Here is a 12,532-nt window from a genome sequence, read left to right as displayed (position 1 = left end):
CACAGTTCACGCCAAGTCTAGCCCTCTTCCTGTGACCTTGAGGCTGACCTTGATGTTATCACCAAAGCGCTCTCAGAGGGGAAGTCTCCCTTCTCTTCCTCGCCCAGATCCAGAAAGGCCACTTGGAGGGCTCGGTTGTGAGTCTGAGCTGTCTCACACCACTTCTGTCTCCCCTGGGCACTTGAGCAGGCCCTGCTCTGTGTCCTAACCTAGTAAATTTTCTCCCCAGTGAAATGGCAAACACAAATCTAAAAAGAAAAAAAAAAATTTCCCTGATTGAAAAAGGGAAAGCCACAGTTGCCCCTCCCTTTTCTCAGAGCATTTCCTCCGGAACACTTGTGCTTATAAATTCTTCTCTGCCCCTTTGAGACCTATATAAATCTTTTTAAAAGTTAAATAAGTCGCATCGTTTTACAGTGCAGGAATAGGGTTCCCTCATCCCTTCTTCATGGGAAGGTGGGAATATAACTTTGCCACCTGGATCCACGTTGCAAAACTACCTATTTATCATGGAGATATGAAGAGTTTGATTTTCCTTTGGAGAAAGGCAATTCGCTATCACAGAGGGCCACCCCCAGTTGCCAGGTGAATTTAGGGGGAGCTATATTTAACAGATGGTGCCGTCAAGTCTCCTTGCTTGAGGACTGGTTGCTTTCGCCCTGAGAGCACGGATGTCTTCCTTGCCGTTGTTTTGGCAGACTGCGTGTGATGCCCATCGCAGTCTGGTTTACGGCTTATTCAACAATAAAACTGTTGCTTTCCTGTCTACCTTGGCAGAGGTTTTCTGGGTTGTCAGAGATTTTATTTTTAATTATGTCCCCAACACCAGACAGATGGCAGGCTACTTCACCACACTGAGGTCATGCTACTCGATTAAACTGGACTCTGTGTCAGACGGTGCCTTCAGGTCAGTCGCCCAGTCGTGTCCGACTCTTTGTGACCCAAGACAGTGCCCGGTCAGGAACATAAATGCAATATCGTGCTCACTGCTATGAAGTTCACAATTGAATTAAGCAGACGTGGGCTGGCAGTCTGGTGGAAAAGAGCACTGTGGTTGGAGACCTTGATTGGCAAATAGGCTCTGCCAGCCACGAGCTATGCAGCCTTCCGTGAGTTTCACTGCCCTCATTTGTATGATATAACGGCTATAATAATAGCTCAACAAATTGCAGCTATATTGTTGTTTCATTTAATCCTCCCCCAAGAACCCTGGTGTATGGTATGTTGTTGTTGTTTAGCTAAGCAGTTGTGCCCTACTCTTTTGAGACCCCATGGACTGTAGCCCACCAGATTCCTCTGTCCATGGGATTCTCCATACTGGAGTGGGTTGCCATATCCTTCTGTAGGGGACCTTCCCAACCCAGGGACTGAACCCACATCTCCTGCATTGCAGGCAGATTCTTTATCACTGAGCCACTGGGGTGTGGTATAACCTATGTTAAAATACACAGACATAAACTTAGATATACAAAACTAAAACAGTTTTCTTGATATTTTTACAGATCAATTAAATTTGTATTTAATTGAACTGAATTGAGTCCTTAAGCCTTCCATTTGCTTTGATGGCTGAAAACTGAATCTTGCTACATGAATCCAATTTAGTCCTTTATAACTCAGTTACATTTGAATAAATGCCTCTTTTCTTTGTGGTTCAGTCACTAAGTCATTTCCAACTCTTTGCGACCCCATGGACTGCAGCACGCCAGGCTTCCCTGTCCTTTACCATCTCCCAGAGTTTGCTCAGATTCACGTCCATTGAGTTGGTGATGCCATCTAATCTCATCCTCTGTTGCCTCCTTCTCCTTTTGCCTTCAATCTTTATTTGTAGGGTTGGTTTGATGTCAAAGATGTGACTGTCACCGGCATCTGGTTTACTGTGGTCATGTGACTGATCTTCTGTCCCCCATGAGGGGCAGTCAGGGTGCTTATTTTGGAGACTCTGGGCTTTCTTTCTGCTGAACTGCTCACGACCTCAGTTCCGGGGGCCCTGCATCTAGTGGCCCCAGGCTCTCCTTGGCTTGTGGCAGCATCACTCCACTCTCTGTCTTCACCTGGCCTCTCCTCTTCCTCTCTGTGTCTTATCCTCATCTGTCTCTTACAAAGTCAAAGTGTTAGTCGCTCAGTTGTGTCTGACTCTTTACGACTCTATGGACTGTAGCCTGCCAGTCTCCTCTGTTCACGGAATTCTCCAGGCAAGAATACTGGAGTGGGTAGCCATGCCCTCCTCCAGGGGATCTTTCTGACCCAGGCTTCCCTGGTGGCTCAGACAGTCAAGGATCCGCCTGCAATACAGGAGACCTGGGTTCAATCTCTTATAGTCATCTGAATTTAGGGATTATCCAGATAATCCAGGATAATCACATCTCAAAATCCTTAATTTAATTACATCTGAAAGGGCCTCCAAATAAGGTCACATTCATAGGCTTGGGAGTTAGAACATGGATATATCTTTTGGAGGTCCCCACACAACCCCTAAGTGGCTCAGACAGTAAAGAATCTGCCTGCAATGCAGATTCAACCCCTGTGTTGGGAAAACCCCCGGAAAAGAGAATGGCTACATGCTCCAGTATTCTTAGGGCTTTCCTGGTGGCTCAGACAGTAAAGAATCTGCTGCAGTGTGAGAGACCCAGGTTCAATCCTTGGGTTGGGAACATCCCTTGGAGAAGGGAATGGCTTACTCACTCCAGTATTCTTGCCTGGAGAAGTCCATGGACAGAGAAGCCTGGTGGGTTACAGTCTGTGGGGTCGCCAAGAGCTGGACACGACTGAGTGACTGACAGTTTCACTTTCACATAAACCCTGCTACTGTCAACTTCATTTCTGGCTCGGGTCGTTGTTCCCACACACAGGCTGTCAAGTCTCAGGGGAAGTTCTGCCATTCCATCTGGGGGCTCAGGAAGACTGAATTTTTGGGGGGTCTTTCAGGCTCTCTATCTAGATCTCTCAGACAGCTACCCAGCTCTGTGCAGGTGGCCCTGTGTCCTCGTGGGGCCCCTAGCAAGGCTATCTCCCGGTCAAGTTCAGACAAGAAGTGGTTACAAGAAAGCCTTGGATGTCAACACCCCCAGGGCGGGAGCAATGCTGCTGGTGCCCTGGGTGTGGCACGTCACCTACCATCAAAGCACTTCACTCCCGGCCTCTCTCTACACCCTTCTGCCTCCTTCATGTTTCATCCCAGAGAACATTATTATGTATTCTCAGAAAGCAGGGATGTGAAGGGAAATGGGGGCTTGGGGGGACACACAAGTGTGAAGACTGACAACCGGTCAGAAACTGAACCCCGTCAGAATCTCCCAGCTTCAGTTCTGTGCCAGCCCAGCCGTTTTGATTTCTGAGAGCTGATCTAGGCAGATGGGTCTGGGGGTGGGGGGCTCTTCTGAAGGCTGCTCACGTACGATTGTGAGGGGCTGGTAGAGAGTCTGGCATGGTGCTGCCAAGATGCTAAGGAGAAGGGGGATGCTGTCAGGAAGAGAAAGGCTTTCCAGGTGGCATGAGCAAAGACGGGGCCTTGGGGGTGTGGGGCCAGGTGGGGGTGGTGGGCAGGAGAGCCCGGCCCGGGCATCGCTGCCTGGAGGAGGCTGGGCGAGACCGAGAGGTGGGCTGAGGGGCTGGGCAGGGTGCCCGAATGTCACCAGGGGAGGTTGGGAGGAGTGACAGGGAGGCTGTAATAATCAGGAGGGGGTGACATTCTTCTCTCCTCTGTTAAAATTTCCCTTTCAGAAGCTCTCTCTCTCTTTTTTAAAAATGCATGCAATGCAGTTATTTTAAACTGGATCACTGAAGAGTAACTAGACAGTGTTAAGTGCAGTTTGACAAACGTTATTAAATATGTAACATTTTGTTACTTTATTTTAAAAGAATGGTAGAGATGATACCTCTTTTTCAGAGGAAAGAGAAAATAAGGCTACCCCGAGGGCAGAGGCACAGAGAGAAAGCCCGGGGAATCTAGCCATACTTTATCATCTTCGTGGAGGTAAGAGTTTGGTTTTCATGGAAGAGAGAAGGCAGGACTCAAAAAGGAGATGCTTTGGCTTTGCTGGAAAACATGATGAAGGGGCTTTGCAGACAGAAACCTCTTGGGAGGTTTTGGTAACAAATTTAAGAACAATAAATGAGAGCGTTTATAAAGTGTGCTTTAAACTGTCATGAACTAAACCTTTAAACATTAAACTGACTCAGTGGATGTAAATTTGAGCGAACTCTGGGAGACAGTAGAGGACAGAGGAGCCTGGCGGGCTACAGTCCACGGGGTCGCAAAGAGTTGGCCACAACTGAGTGACTGAACAACAGCATCGGTCATTTAACGTCTTTGAATGTTCAGGCTTTCCTGCTTAGTTAACATGGCGACGTGATGGCAAAACAGAAACCATATTTTAAAATGTGTGTGGAGCTCAAGTTTCCCCCTGAAGCTCTGCTTGGACACAGACACTTAGAGATCCTTGTCGCCGTCTCCTGACGGGAGGGCGTGGTGCTACGGTGATAACTTGGCCCTGGGGGTCTGGCTTGGACTGTCTCTGGAGTGGAGATGGAGATAGAAGACGCAAGAGAGGCTCTGCCTGCAGTTGAGCGAGAGGAGGTGAGAACTACTTTGTAGTTCTTTTCTCAGACTCTAAGAAGGTGGCAATAACCACTGCGATAAAGAAACAGAAGCGAAGGGAGGCGGCAGCTTGGTTCTCATGGTATTTAGTTTACATTGTCAGGGAGACACCTTTTTCCTGCAAACGCAGGGCTGTGAGGCGTGGACTGAGGATGCAGGCTGACTTGGGGGTCGGCCATTGCTCTTTCCCCCAGGGTTAATCGGAGTGGGGGACGGAGCCGAATTCTGAAAGCGAGAACCTTTCCTCAACCCTCTCAGCGCTGCTTTTTGTGGTGGTTTGTTCTGTTTTCATAGAAAGCTGAGGTAAGGCTCGTTAATCATCTGAGTGCACTACACTGACGTCTGAATCTTATTTTTAGCCAATGTCTGTCTACTACCAGTGCCATCTGCATGCTGACGAAAGGCTTTCCATAACGTCCTGGGTGGCTCAGTGGTAAAGAACCCCCCCTTTCAATGCAGGAGACAGAAGAGCAAGAGATGCACGTTAGATCCTGGGACAGGCAGATCCCCTGGAGAAGGGCATGGCGACCCACTCCAGTCTTCTTGCCTGGAGCATCCCATGGACAGAGGAACTCGGCGGGCTACAGTCCATGGGGTCACAAAGAGTCAGACATGACTAAAGCGACTTAGCACACAGCCATTAAATGAGATTCACAGGTTTATATTCAATGCTACTGATACAATAAAGAATTTTTAGAGGGACTTGTCACACTGAATTACAAGAGCACCATCATTTGCAGTGAAACCCTTTTCCCTTTTTGCTTTGCCAGTTCTAAACTACACAACCTGTTGTGTGCATTATGTATTTTTTATAACTTATATAATATTTAAATTTACAATGGGGCATGGAAATCTAAATCACCATTTTTTCTTCAAGATGCAATTTCAGGGGGGAATAAAGGCTCATGATATATCCCTTGATTTCCTCTTGAGCTTTGTTAAATAAAGCGCACACATACTGTCAACACAGAGGTATTCAGTATGTGCAGTGCTTTAAAACAAGAAATTCAAATTCACATCTATATTTTCATGCATTGGCTACTCACTATTTGTAACAGGTCTGTAATATCACATTATATTAATAAGCAACATGTGTATTTGTCCTGCCATGAAATATATAATGACTGTGTTAGTAACACATCCACTTCCTTATTTTATGATCAATACTGATACATTATGAATCACTGATCTGAATGAAAAAGTAGAGAATAACTATTTGTCCAGGTATCTAATTCTTTACTTTTTTGTCAGATTTTCTCAGACTATAACACCTATGCTTAAGGTATTTTCAGCATTGACCATGCATTCAGTGTGGGAAATGACACAAATCAGATCTCAGCAACCCTGGCAAGTCTCCTTCCTAGAAGTTTTATGAACGATGTAGCTGCCTTTAGGTGGGGCGCTGACCCTCCAGCTCAGCAGGCTTCCGAAGCAACAGTCCCGTCCCCACGTGGCAGCAGGTGTTCCGTTACTGTGATTCCTTGAAAGTGAAAGTTGCTCAGTCGTGTCTGACTATTTGTGACCCCATGGACTATACAGTCCATGGAATTCTCCAGGCCAGCATACTGGAGTGGGTAGCTGTTCCCTTCTCCAGTGGATCTTCCCGACCCAGGAATCGAACCGGGGTCTCCTGCACTGCAGGCGGATCCTTTACCAACTGAGAAAGCAGAGAAGCCCGTGATTCCTTAGGACCTCTCTTCTATAACTCCTTTCACTACTAAAAAAGCCAGCTGCACCTGAGCTGAGACCTTTGCTAGGTTTAGGTGTGATACTTTGAACCACAGAGTATTAACTTGGTTTTCTTTCATTTACCCACAATGCATTTAGTAAAATTCAGCCAGTGAAGCGGTGTGTTCTTCAGCATCCTATGTCCCCCGGTTGTGCTGTGACATGACCGCCCTGCATCCTCGTTCTCTCTATCGCAGGGAGAAGCTAGGTTAGCATGACGCAGGCTGCTCCAAGTTACACTGTGTGTGCTCAAGAGAGTGGCTTCACCGTCTTAGAATGGCTTTTCATGATAATTTTCATCTCTGTCGCTTCGTATCCTATTTTGAATTTTCTCCAGCTGCGTATAGTTCTGCACTCACCATGTCTTTCCTTTTTCATTTCCAGTTCTTTTCTAAAGTTTCCTTATGATTTTCTTTGCCTTTTTATATAGCTTAAAGACAACCCTTTAGCTGAATTGTCACCTTTAATCTTATTTCTTTCTCTACGGTGAACCTCATTAGCAATTTCTTTTTAAATTATTTTCAAGGATACAGTAGAAACACAGCAGGAATCTGGGCAGTACCCCATCACCTTGCAGTTTTCTTTTCCCTTTTCTTTTTCTTTTTTTTTTTTTTTTTACCATTTCTTTTCCTCATTACCTTTTTACCATAATCATTCTATCCTAAGCTGCCTTGCAGGCTGTAGTTGGAAACTATTTCATTGTTCATATAGGTCAATGAAAAGTCAAATGTAATCAGAGCAATGTAAAATGAGAAATGTTCAACACAGATGCACTTTTAAATGAATTCTATAAAATCAAGTTATTTAATTTACACTTTGGAAGGCCCATTTTTGTCAGCAAAACATGACTATTCTCTGAAAGCTGCCGCTACAGAAGCAAAATCAAGAGATTGCTGTGTTAACGTAAGCACTTCAAAGGTAACAAAAAGACTATCCACAATGAGCGCTTAATTACATTTTCTCTCAGTATTCACATCGCAGGGCTTTCCTTTGAAACAATAATAAAGGGGAAAACACTGAAAAATAAGGAGTCTTTCAACTGCTTAAGTCTTTTATCATTCTTATCCCCGAATCATTGACAAAAGTTGTGGGGCGAAGATGGATTTCATAAGCATTGGGCAAATTGCAATCAGTCACGGACAGAAGAAATTCAGAATACATACCTGGTGGATGAGAGAGACATTTTACAGAACAGTAGATAATGGTTATAAATATGCATCTCCTGTACACTTAAGCCTGATTTTCATTGTGGGCTGACAAATTGGTGCCCCCAGGGGGCGATGGAAGAGCCTGCTGTTTTCTATTCCAGAAACTGCAGCCAAACCTTTATTTTCGTCTGCTTGGCACATGCCTGTTTGTCCCTGAGAAGACTAAATCAGGCTGTGTGGCTCCACGGGCCAGCGTGGATAAAAATTAAGTCAGAGTATGTATATGTATGTAGACTTTTTTTTTCTTTTTTGCAATTTGGGTTAAAATGCTTTGTAGTATTTTACAAAAACAAAAAACTCATACAACTTAGCAAAAATGTTCTTTTTAAGCTAAATTCAAGCCTAAAGACAGGCTTATGAAATCAAGATTTTAACTTACACATGTTCAGTTTGGAAGGGTAGCGACGCACATATAATGCAGGCTATCATCTCCACGCACATATTTATGTGATGGTCCTAAACCAATCTCTAGCTGTTTTACTGCCAATATTTAAAAAATTTCAGATCAGGTTGATCTGGCATGATCAGGAAGCAAATGTTTATCATGTATATCAAAAATACAGCATGCCTGAGACTCTCTTATCATAGCTTTTATCTATGGTTGGTTTGTGTTTACTAATGCAACTTCTCTACCAGTTGTAGGCTCAGAGAGCACAGATTAAGCTTTCCCAACGAAGGCCAGGATGTAGGCTAGTACTTATACAGAGTGGCTGAGATTCAGGAAAACTGTGCTGAATCAAACTGGGCTGACTTGATAGACCTCATGAAAATAACTGTCAGTCTGAGGACATATAGGAGAATAAAGCAATTGTCGATAATGCTTAAGGGAATCTCCAGTGACCTGGAGAAACGACTCCAGTCTCTAGACATTTTGGGTAGTATAAAATTAACACATGCAATTTTGAAAATCTAGTTTTAGGGTGTGCTATGGAGCCATTCAGAGGCTCCTCTGATAGCTCAGTTGGTAAAGAATCCACCTGCAATGCAGGAGAATACCCGGGTCAGGAAGATCCGCTGGAGAAGGGATAGGCTACCCACTCCAGTATTCTTGGGCTTCCTGGTGGCTCAGCTGGTAAAGAATCCGCCTGCAATGCGGGAGACCTGGGTTCGATCCTGGGTTGGGAAGATCTCCTGGAGAAGGGAAAGGCTACCCACTCCAGTATTCTGGCCTGGAGAATTCTATGGACTGTATAGTCCACGGGATCCCAAAGAGTTGGACACGACTGAGCGACTTTCACTTTCATTTTCATGGAGCCATTTGGGCAGCAACCAGGATCCCGGATTTCTACCTTCTGGTATAAACCCTAAAGGGCTTCCTTTGTGACTCAGCACTAAAGAATCTGCCTGCAAGGCAGGAGATTCAGGTTCAATGCCTACATTGGGGAAGTTCCCCTGGAGAAGGAAATGGCAGCCACTCCAGTGATCTTGTCTGGGAAATTCCATGGACAGAGGAACTTGGTGAGCTACAGTCCATGGGATTCCAAGAGTCGAACACGACTTAGCGACTAAACCAAAGACCTTAAAGAAACTCTTGCACAACTGGACACAAAGGACAAATGCATTCGTTGCAACGTGTAAGAGCAAAATATTGGAAAGCCACATAAGCTCTGTCTCCAGGAAGGGGAATGAGAAGCAAATATGGCATGTTCAGCCAACGGACCGCTACTATGTGACTATATATTAATGCCTGAATTAACTCTCTGTGTATTAAGATAAAAAGATCGCAAAAACAATGTTTGGTTAAAAACTTAACCGAGAATATATGTATTGATCCTATTTATTTTGAAAATTGCTACTCCTAATCATTTGTAAGGAGGGAAAAGTGAAAGTGTTAGCCGCTCAGTTGTGTCCAACACTTTATGACCCCATGGACTATAGCCCGCCAGGCTCCTCTGTTCATGGAATTCTCCAGGCAAGAGGCCTGGGGTGGGTTGCCATTCCCTTCTCCAGGGGATCTTCCTGACCCAGGGATCAAACCCAGGACTCCTGCATTGTAGATGGATTCTTTACTATCTGAGCCATCAGGGAAGCCCTTGTAAGGAGGGAATCACATGATCAAACATAACTTGGCCTCAGCATGGGGTGGAGTTATATCAGTGAGAGGAGTGTGTGGATCCCTTCCAGACAGGGCCAGCCATGCGCTGGAGCAGCGCTCCTCAAACTGAAAATACCACATTGATCTTAAAAACCAAGGGTATAAAAATGTCTGTAGATGATTTAAAACATTATATATTTTAATGGGTATGTATAAGTGTGGAAAACTACTGCAGTCCCTTGATTTTAAGATGCACATTTATTTTCACATTTTAACAATCTGAAATTGGGCTGTATCTTGCAATCTACGTGTGTACTTTAATTGTACTTTGTTTATTAATATTATACCAAATATGAGTCTTTATAAAGTTGATAGATTGAAGATAAAAGGAGAATGGGGTAGCAGAGGATGAGATGATTAGATAGCATCACTGACTCAATGGACATGAATTTGAGCAAACTCCAGGAGATAGTGGAGGACAGAGGAGTCTGGCGTACTGCAGTCCATGGGGTCGAAAAGAACTGGACATGAACTAGTGACTGAACAAACACAACAACAAGGCTGATAGTATGCTAAATTTCGTAAACTATGATTTAAGAACTGGAAGATGGGCTCATACCAAATTCATCAAAGTCGCTGTCCGGGAGAATGGGTGTGGGGAAGACCAAAAGAGAGACAAACTTGGGCATAAATGATGCTTTAAACTGATCAATAATACTTTAATTTTATAAATTAAAAACATCTGAAATAATATTTTAGCATTTGTTAAGACAGAGCTTGAAACGTACATACCATCTTATTTAAACTTGAAGAAACTCAGGGTTGGTGATCGTTAACGATCGTCTTCTTAGACCATGGCTAAAGCACCCTGAAAAATACAAGCTCACCTCACATGTACTTGGCAGCCTTGGAAGCTAGATGTGCTGGGGTCTTAATAGCCCTCACTTTCAGATATAACACAACAAACAGATCAGGGAAGTTGTCTGATTCTTCCACAGTCATACATCTAGAGACTGGCAGAGACAGACACTGAATCTAGATTTTTGGACTTCAAGCCTGCAGTCTTGAACTCCACCGTATTTAACAGACTGTCCTCACTGACACACTGTGTGTGTGTTTGCGCTCAGTCATGTCCAGCTCTTTGTGACCCTGTAGACTGTAGTCCACCAGGCTCCTCTGTCACGGGATTCTCCAGGCAACAATATTGGCTCCAGTTACCATGCCCTCCTCCAGGGGATCTTCCTGACCCAGGGATGAAACCTGCGTCTCCTGCACCTGCTGGCAGATTCTTTACCACTGTGCCACCTGGCAGACTTTTAAATTCTCAACTGCTTTAGAGATTCAAAAAAATTATGAACAAAAGAACAAAATACTTTCAATTTTCAGTTCTAAAATTTCTGAAAAATTACAATGAGTGTTTTGGGCAGACACTTAAATCAGTAGAATGAAGGTGTAGAATTAGACATGGGTTTTCAAGCTATGTTCTGTGGATTCCTAAAGGCTTCAGTGAATCTCAGGAGTCCCTGGAAGTGCTTCAGGGTTCCACAAAGTCACATTTTTGGCACAATAAGGAAAATTCAGACTGTCCAAGAAATCTGTTATCAGATTAAATATTTTATTTCACTCTATTAGTGATTCCTGTAGAAATCCACTTGAAAAAAACTACTTTGCTAACTAATTTACTAGGCTAGATCATTTTTCTTCCTGCTTATATATTACTGTGTTAGTCTCTGACTTAAGAATCAAATCTCTGCAGGGCTGACAGCATGAGATTATATTGTTTTAACAGAATAACAATTATACAGATTATTCCCATACATAGATGATTTCAACCATCTATCCTGAATTTAACCAACGATCAAAAGTCTCCGAGGTATTACATAATTTTGAAGGAACTTAAACACATGCATGCATGCTAAGCTGCTTCAATCATGTCCAACTCTTTGCGACCCCATGGGCGGTAGCTCGCCAGGCTCCTCTGTCCATGGGATTCTCCAGGTAAGAATAGTGGAGTGGGTTGCCATTTCCTCCTCCAGGGGCTCTTCCCAGGGATCCAACTCGCCTGCCTTATGTCTCCTGCATTGGTAGGAGGGTTCTTTACCACTAGCGCCACCTGGGAAACCCACTGAAACACACAGTAACTGCTTAACAAAAACTAGCTGAGTCTGTAAGTGAATGAATGAATGAATGAATGACACAGGTCCTGAGAAGGAGGATGCAGAGACCTCAGGGCCAAGGGTCTGCCAGCACAGGTGCAGCCAGGTGTGTCTCCAGAAGCCTGACATCCACTCCTACCGCTCAATGTTCTTTGTGAGCACGTGTGAGAGTATTTTTAAAGTCATCCCATGTCAAAAATGCCAATGTTATTTCTATGTGATTCTGCTCTTTGAGCCCAGGGCCTTTCTCCACATCACAATGTATCCTCATACACCTTTTGATGGACATGTCTGTGTTTTTGTTTGTTTGTTTTAAAGATTTTTTTGGTATGGACCATTTTTAAAGTCTTTATTGAATTTGTTACAATACTGTTTCTGCTTCATGTTTCTGGTATTTTGGCTGTGAGGCATGCAGGATCTTAGCTCCCTGACCAGGGATTAAACCCGAACCCTCTGCACTGGAAGGCAAAATCTCTACCACTGGACCACCAGGAAAGTCCCCAGTCTTTGACTGGAAGGCCTTGGCATATAGCAAATGTAATGTCTAGTCTAATATACGTAGTTTGTCCAGCACTTACTTGATTCAGAGATTTTAGAATTAGAAGGAGCCTTAGGGATCGCATGCATTTTATTTTAGTGGCTCATGGGGAGAGGTCTGATTTGCTGCAGACGTGTTCAGTGACAATGCCAAGTTTCATAATCTAGGGAAGCAGCAATAAATAGTTGCCAGATCATGGGCTTTGAGACCAGGCTGGCTTGGGAATGTTCTGGCTCTAGTGTTTATACTCTTTGTGACACTGGGCAAATT

At 44.2% G+C, this 12,532-nt stretch overlaps 1 protein-coding gene across 4 annotated transcripts in view; it reads right to left on the bottom strand.

The window, feature by feature from the left end:
* Positions 1-12,532, bottom strand: part of NALCN (sodium leak channel, non-selective) — a 294,668-nt gene that overhangs the window by 115,935 nt on the left and 166,201 nt on the right. The gene's annotated exons all lie outside the window — the stretch shown is intronic.

The sequence above is a fragment of the Cervus canadensis genome, chromosome 9 (genome assembly GCF_019320065.1).
Source record: "Cervus canadensis isolate Bull #8, Minnesota chromosome 9, ASM1932006v1, whole genome shotgun sequence".
NCBI lineage: Eukaryota > Metazoa > Chordata > Mammalia > Artiodactyla > Cervidae > Cervus > Cervus canadensis.
This window is presented reverse-complemented; position numbering and strand designations above follow the sequence as displayed.